Source organism: Parasteatoda tepidariorum, chromosome 12 (assembly GCF_982258835.1).
Source record: "Parasteatoda tepidariorum strain Cologne lab strain chromosome 12, Ptep-v5.0, whole genome shotgun sequence".
In the NCBI taxonomy this organism is placed as follows: Eukaryota; Metazoa; Arthropoda; class Arachnida; order Araneae; family Theridiidae; genus Parasteatoda; species Parasteatoda tepidariorum.
This window is the reverse complement of record NC_141766.1, coordinates 39,550,207-39,558,824: the sequence shown is the minus strand read 5'-3', so window position 1 is coordinate 39,558,824 and position 8,618 is coordinate 39,550,207. Positions and strand designations below refer to the sequence as shown.

Here is an 8,618-nt window from a genome sequence, read left to right as displayed (position 1 = left end):
AAGTTAATACCGAGAAATTATTTGAGCAAAAAATATGTTGAAATGTTAATTATTAGGAGTTCAATAATTTTTAAACTATTTAGTGCCTCTGAAAATTAGTTCGTGGATATAAATGCATTAAATGTTTGCATAAGGCGTTTTAAATTGTTACATGCGTAAAATTATTACATTTACAAAATCGGAGTTCCGTCGAAAAAAGTTGGATCATACAGGGTTTCATAATCGAAAAAAATTTGGGAATCGCTGTCGTAATACATACTTTTTTATTTGATTGAATGCTCTTATTCTAAAAAAATGTAATTTATTTTGAATTTTATTCACCCTAATTATTAATGGAAGTTACTATTACGAAATAATTTAAGTCATAAAAAATTTAGTTTATAAGGAATATTTTTTCAGTCATGAAAGCATAACTTCAGTATTGCAATGGTAATAAATTTCCTTTCCTCAAAGTCCCATTGAAGGCGGCGTGATAATTTCACGGTCCTTTCTGGAAGATGAACTTTGACCTTGATGAATTTTTTCCCCACAGCAGCTGTGGGAGGAATGCCTTCTAAGAAAAAGATCATGTGATGCTTTGGCAAGTTTCCCGCCTAACACGCCAAAACTAACGTTTTGATTGGTTCGATAGAAAAGCGCGCACTTCTGTCTTTCAATATGGCTGAGTGGAAAGTTTTGCAAACTGTTTTTTTTGTAAGAGTTTTTATTTGAATTAATAATTTATTAAAATTGTCTAATTTGTAATAAATATAATTTTATTTCTTAATTTCAAACTCCTTTTTTTTGTTAATTTAAGATTTGTTAATTTAAGATTATTAAAAAGTTACTGTTTATTTTCCCCCTTCTCTTTCGACTCGATGTTTATTCGTAAATGAAGTAAGTTTTTTTCCCTGTATTTTAAAAATTTTATAGTGTATAATTTAGACGTAATGCATCTTTATTTTTTACTAATTATTGTTTTTTTTTAAAAAGTAAATATAAATTTAAAGTTAGTATGATTTTGCTTAAAATTTATGTTTAAAAAAAAACACCATTTACTTTGCTTAATTTGTTTAAATAAGATCTAAATTGTATAGAGTATTATAATGTTTAAATACTGGAAGAAAAAGTATTATGTATTCAGTTTTAATATAATAATTATTTTGTTTAGAAATCGATAACCATAAATTGAAGTTTAATTAGAAATTTCTCCGAGAAAGTTTAATTCAATTAGTTATTTAAAGAAAAAAATAGTTTTGTTTCATTGAAAACGTTACCTTAAAAGCATAGTATTTAATATGCAATAAATATAAAAATTATTACGTTTGCCAAACTTTCCATTTCGAATTAACAGTTAAAACTTAACAATTTTAAAATGGATTAGCCTACTTGAACAGAGTTTCCATAAGTAAGTGTTTATTTATGTTTATCTTTGATTTTCTACTTCGTTATCCTTGTTTCTTTAAAACCCAGATTTTTCACTCTTGAACTATGTTTACATTTTGCATGCGATTTTTTTTTCTATCTTCTGTACCTGTTATTTCAATTTCCTCCCCGTTCCTGATATCACGACGGTAACACCGTTCTTTTTTGGTCCTCTCCTCTTAGAGAGCGCCTTTTCTTTCCCCCATCTTCCCCCTTTCCGTCGTGATGTCATGATCGGGTTTCTCTTTTTCCTCCTACCCCTTGGCGACCTATCCAAATAGGTCGCCAAAAAATTGGCGGCACTTGGCCTTGCCGTAGTTATGATAATCATCCCGATTACTGTTGGAATTAGGTGGTGAAAAATTAGTGAATCAATAAATATAACTCATGTCTAGCAAATAAAATGCTAAATGTTAGCAAAATAAATTCTTTAATAAAAAAATTTACCATAGATGAAAAATTTTATTGTGAAACTAACCTGTGCCTTATTAAACTAATTAAGATTATGAAAGGTTCATTATATTTCAAGTGCAAAAGTAAATTAGAAAACTTTAGTAATGAGCAAATAAAATTTTTTTTTTTAAAGAATTAACAGTTCGTCACCTTAAATGAAAAAAATTAAATCAAAATTTTTAGGATGAAAATATTTACTAGTAAATTAAACGTACATTTTTAATTCTAATTGTATATTTCTGCTCCAACAATTACCAAGCATACTAATTACAAATAGTTTTAATTTGATACAATCTGCATAGCAAGTAATTCTAATTTGTAACAACATCCATTTTCAACCAATTGAATCTTCAAATTTTCTGATAGAAATATTGGAAAATATCATGTGATAAATTTGCATAAATAAAATTTGGAAGAATGTGTTGTTTCGAAAAAGACTTGGACAATCCAAGCTCACCAGCTTTGATAAGATAACCCCTCAAGGTGCATCTTGCATAGATGGCAGCACCACTCATTCGTTTTACCACTTTTTAAATTTAGACATAGATTTGAAGGGGAAGGAACATTTTCTTCAGAGCCCTGTACCCATGGTAAGGCTCAGCAACAGAACAAAAGACTTTCGATTCCACAGATTTTACTAAAACTTATGTTACTTGCTTTTGGTGGGTCGAGTGGACTCAAAGACTGGATCCTGTCCTCTCTGGACCCAAGTCCGACTTATTCACGAAACATAAATTACTATTAAGAAATGAAATTGACGATATATAATGTTGTTGTTGTAGTTCATTTACGCTGCACTAGAGCTGCACAATGGGCTATTAGCGACGGTCTGGGAAACATCCCTGAGGATGATCCGAAGACATGCCATCACAATTTTGATCCTCTGCAGAGGGGATGGCACCCCCGCTTCGATAGCCTGACGACCTGTACGCGATGTCAAGCACTTTACGGTAGAACAGTTTAACGAGGACCAATACCGCACACCCTCGTTCCCTACACAGGCTGATCCAAGTGGTCACCCACCCGCACACTGACCGCAGCCAGTGATGCTTGACTTCGGTGATCTGCTGGGAACCGTGTCTTAACGATCAGTCCACTGCGGGTCCGATATATAATGCAATTCAATGCTAAAGAAAACAAAGCCAAGAAAATAGCACAAGGAAACACCGTAAGATGCTATGAGTACATTTGTAAAAAAACGCATTCATTCTAAAAATCACAATTTCGTGTTATCGTATTCGTATCGTATCGTTACAATTTCGTGTTATCGTTATTAAATGTTTTTAATCAAGAAATACTTTCATCAATAAGACCCGATTTGGTTAAGTATCCACGATGTTGAGATTCAAATCAGATTGGTAAAACTCGCCAATCAGGTTTTGCTCGCATCTCCAAATTCACATTCTATTTGTATGCAGTGAGAATATCCCTTATTTTAATTTAGTTTTAAACTTTTATTTCTTTTACGTCTCATAGTAACAGAAATGGATAGCTATAAGCGCCAGTTGTTTAAATTAAACTAAGTAAACAAAAACAATTCTTGCTGTCGTTAGTATAATTTAATTTCTTCGAATTATTTATTTTTGCAATTTTTTCACAATTTTATTATAATAGATAATTGCTTATGAAGAGATACAGAAAGTTACTATAAACTATGCTTTTAATTAACGAAGTTTAGCTTCGATTATAAAAATCAGTATGCTCTTTATAAATTAGAATTCAATATGTTTTTAGTAATATCTATGCTTAATATGTGATTTGTTAATTTAGTGGTATCAATAAAATTTGATTATTTTACTTTAATAATTCTTTATATAATTATTCAATTAAACTTTACTTTATTATAAAAAAAAATATTTAAAAGCTAGTTATTTTAATTTTTTGAAAAAGAGAAGAAAAAAAATTCCAGAAATTTTTTCTGCTTTTTAGTTTTTACTTATTTAAAAATGATACATTAAATAGCTTTAAAATTAATACTACAATTTAAACTAGATTGCAATTATATTCTGTTAAAAAAACGGTTTAGATATTTCATATTTCTTTTTAAAAAGAAGTTTCTTCCATTTGGATTGGATGAAACCTATTTATTCAGGGCAATTTAATGGTTTTTTTCAGCAGTTTTTTCAACTGTAGAAGAAAATATTCATCCCTAATTGTTAAATAACGTGAGCAAATTAGGTCATAATTTCTCTTAAAAATGTTTAAAATAAAAAAAATAACCCATGTTCTGTAGTTTTTTAAATTAGATAATGTTATTATTGAAAGAGTTCAAGTTCCTCAAAGCTTATTTTTATCTACTTGTTAAGTATGCTATGTTTACTACAATGAAAAGTATAAATGGGAATGAGATGTTTTACTAAATTTATTGTTTTCTGTTTAATTTCTGTCACCAGTGTTTATTGTGTGTGTGCAGTGTTATTATATTATTATATATATTCAATAAATTATTGTCGTGTATGTTTAGTGCGATTATATTCTTCATTGTAATTTCCAAATTGCGTTTTCTTATTGTATGAAGAAAGAAAAAAAAAAGAAATTAAAGGAAAATCTTAAATTAATTTAAAATATTTTTAAAGTATTTTTTCTTATTTATTTAATGCTGCAATACATCTTAAGAATATAGTTAAATTTAAGGCTTCATCATGTTAAAATAAATGACAAAAAAGTAATTTATTCTTTATTTTTCAAACAATATTATAAAACATACATTAACAATTTGAGCAAATTTATAGTTATGTAGTCCAGTTGTCTTTTTCATTTCTTTTCATCCTATGAATTTGAAATGTTTTTTAAATGAAAATTAATAAATATGAATATCTCACGCCCATTTATGTTAAAATCTGTTTTGATTCAATAAATAAAAACATGGAATGTGTATTTTAACACAATTATTCCTACAAATTATATATTGCTAAATAATGTCATTATTGTAAATATTGAATTACGACATTTTTATGTATATTAATAATCAAGGAGGTAAAATAACTTTTACATACATGCACTACAAAAAAATTATTTAGATATTAAATGTTAATTTGCCTAAGTTAAGTTGTAATAAATAAGCATATTGAAGATCTTTGTTATACTTTTTTACTATGTTAACATATTTATGATCAAAGATGAAATTTTTTTAGGTAGTCTTTATCAAAATATTAATCAATAATTAAAAATATTTCTGTGAAACACTTTTTAATGGTTTAATTACTTTTAGTCTATGGCTTAGCGTGTTATTCAACCTTTTGTTATAAATAAACCAAAAAAAGAAAACATTTTTTTCCAACCCTAATTTTAACCAAGATTTAAATCAGGCAGTTTTATTAAAAAAGTGAATCCTATTTTTTTTTTAAAATAATACTTTAATTTTTTATTTATTCAAAAGAAAAAACTTTAAATATTCCTTTAATTTTTTTTCCATGTTGTGTTTAATTTTTAAAATTACTACAATATACAAAGCTTGAGTAAAATCAATTGAATAGTTCCTGAGAAATTGAATTTTAAAGAAATCGTATATTTAAAATTCAATTTCTCAAGATTCAACTAATTTCACTCAAGTTTTGTATTTTGTCATGCGAAACTATATTCTTCAAAATGATGTAAGGAATAGTATACCTTACATTTCAAAATTGTTACGACTATTATTTAATACAATAATAAATATTTATTGAAACTTAATTTTTGCATGAAATTATCTTTGGATAAAAAAATTTTATAATGATATGCAAATTTTTTTTAATTTGCTTGAAAATTTTACGGGCTATGGTGAAATACGCAAAAAGTGAATTTAACATTAAGGGATCCAAACTTTTGATTGCTCTCCTGACCAAACTATGGGGACATTATTTCCCAGATTGTGGCTACCTCATATATTTTGGATGTCAGAAATCTGAATTCGTGGAAGAAAAAGATATGCTTATTCAGAGAAAATACGTTTTTGTGTCTGATTTAGTAACTTAAAACATTCATTGGAAAAAAAAGATATGTTTATTCAGAGAAAGTACATTTTTGTGTCTGATTTAGTAACTTAAAACATTGTATGCACCAATTAATTAGCATATTTGAGGTCACCCCCTTAAACCATTAAGAATGAGTCCTAGAGCGTGAGGATCCGATCATTAGATCAAAAGTTATTCAGGGTGGTTCTTTTTTTGGCTCTCTGTACGTACAAATGTGAAAAACCCAATGATGAACGTAAATACAATATGTGTATGTATTTATGTACTTGCAGTGTATTTATACGCACATGTTTGTTGGTAATTCTATTTTTAAAATCCTTCATTTAATAAAATTAATAACAATAAAAAAAAAAAAACAATTCATGCATTGTTATAAAAGCAATCCATTACCAACAATTCCAATTACAATGTGATCAACTCCACTTGAAATTATAATTATATGTAATTGTGCTGTAATCATAGATATTACAATTACTAGTATTTAAGATTGTGTGTAATTGTTACATTATGATTTCTTGTAATGTTACCTTATGATTACAAGAAGTCATGATGACTTGCAATCCCAGGGTTTGATTATATGTAATCCTGATTATCTGTAATCACTTTTTATTATGGTTATAAATTGGGATTATAGTAACATGATTACTTGTAATCATAACTACAGAAAGTTGATTACTAAGTTGTCCTTATCTGTTAATAATTACATTTGTAATCAATTACTGTAATTGACATGCAAGTTGCAATGAAAAAATTCTGGTTATTCAAAATTTTATTCTAAAAAATTAGTCATGACTATTGAATTTATTCATCAATCATAATTCAAAAATTTACATGATGAATAACTAAATTTGCATATGAATAATCTTTCATAATAAATTTATTCTGTCGGAATTTAGTCATGAATAATATTTCTGCAAATGATGCCGATTAAAAGCTCATTAAGCTGAATAATGGAATAAATGAGAGGTAGAAAGCTTGCAGAAGAGTTTTTTCCTACACTGTTTACTTGACTTATCTTTAAAAATTTTTGATGTACAAATCTGTTAATCTGTAGATGACTAATTATCTCCAAAACTCTATTTGATAATATTATCAACAATTATCAAAAAATGTAAGTACAGTGGAAAGTCGCATATCCGGAATCGGCGGGACTTTCCGAAGTCCGTATATTTGATTTTTCCGTATAATTGACTTCCAAGGTAAACAAAGCTTAAAATGATCTGAATCTAAGAAGCAGAAAATAAATAAACATTATTTTTCGGGCAATAATGTTTTAGTATTAGAATGATATCTAATCAATCATAAACAAAATATTAGAAAAAAAATAATTATTGCTATTCTAAAAGTAAATGTAGAAAACGAAAAAAATTCCCAGTTATGAAAATATTAATTGCTCTCTCCACCATTTTGAACTAGAACGATTCAAGCAAGAAGGGGAAATTCCCGTCATTCAATAAGGTGGGTAGGTGGAGAAGAAAAATTCATTTCCTCCTTACTTGTCATTCAAGTTGAGGGCAGGGTAGTGACAAATTCTTATTTTCTCTCCCATCATTGGCTATCAATCAAGCATAAAGGCGTGGCATGCTAATTGGGTTCTCTTTATTTTTTCTTGTGTGACTAAAGGGGATTCCCCCTCCAGTTTAACATTCAAAAAGGTTCCAGGAAATGCCTCTTTTACTAGCCAGCTGCATAGAAAGAAGGGGGAGAGAGGGGACTCAGTTGTGCTCTTTTGAAAACAACCCCCCCCCCCCCCGTTTCCTGCATTCCAGAGGAGGAACGTCATGGTCTTAGTAAATCTTCTGTTGATTTATGGGTTCAATGCATAGATCTCTAGAAGCTGAGAAGGGGAAAAACCTGTCAAAAGACTTCCTTTTTTTTTTTTTTGAGGAGAGGGAAAGATGAAGAAATGTTTGTTTATTTTGATTGTTAAAAAGTGTCCGGGAAATCGACCCTTCCAGAAAAGGGACGTCCGGATATGGGACGTTACACTGTATAATTGTTTAACCAGGCAATGTAAAAAATATTTTTTTTAACGGCTCATTTTAAACTCTCATTCTTCACCTTAGAAGATACCAGAAGTGTTGCTCATTTATCGTTACCCAGAGGGCACCTGTGAACCAAAGTCACGGAGGCGAGCAATGTTACCCATGTCACACTGCCACAGATACCCGTTCATAGGGTGGGCCATATTCAGAGATCACTGAACAGACAAAACACGCAGAGAGAAACATCCATGCCTTGAGCGGGATTCGAACCCACAACCATTGGCTTCGCAGTCAGGCATGTTAACCACTCCGCCGCCTGGCCCCTATTGTTGAAAAATATAATAAAAGAGTTATTTTAGTATTTTAACAAATATCTGCATATTCTTATTTTGAAATATATAGGATATTTAACTGAAAATACAGTGATAGCCAAAACTGACTGTTTTTTATTAGACAAGATTTTTTTAAAAAAAAATAGGCCCCAAAAATTAAACCTGGATCAACGCCTGGTTTTGCTGTATTTCAATTCTTTTTCATAAACGTTTTTATAAATGTGTTTTAATCTTCTTACCCCTAGTTGTTTTCCTGCTGATAATATTGTTTTCTGGCTGTGGCTTTTCTAAACTGTTTCTTTATTGGTTTTAAAACAGTTTTTTTGATAACATTCTTTATTATTTTGAAAAAGACAATAAAAAATATACTATAGGAATGTAACTAAAATAAAAGTAAATTAGTTTTTGGAAATTGGGAAGTGTATATCATATTTTCTTAATTTTTTATGACCTATATTATTTAAAATTTGTATCTAATTTTTCAAGAATTT

General features: G+C 28.8%; 1 protein-coding gene across 7 annotated transcripts in view; it reads left to right on the top strand.

The window, feature by feature from the left end:
* Positions 1-3,309: 3,309 nt before the first annotated feature.
* LOC107455086 (protein SERAC1) overlaps positions 3,310-8,618 on the top strand; it is a 51,390-nt gene continuing 46,081 nt past the window's right edge. For 2 of the 7 annotated variants that reach the window (XM_071188219.2, XM_043056318.3), the window contains exon 1: positions 3,361-3,553. The gene's annotated coding sequence lies outside the window, so the exon portion shown is untranslated. Of the gene's footprint in view, positions 3,554-8,618 lie in introns of all 7 variants that reach the window. The other 5 variants (XM_087155859.1, XM_087155857.1, XM_043056324.3 and 2 more) reach the window with 5 other exon arrangements.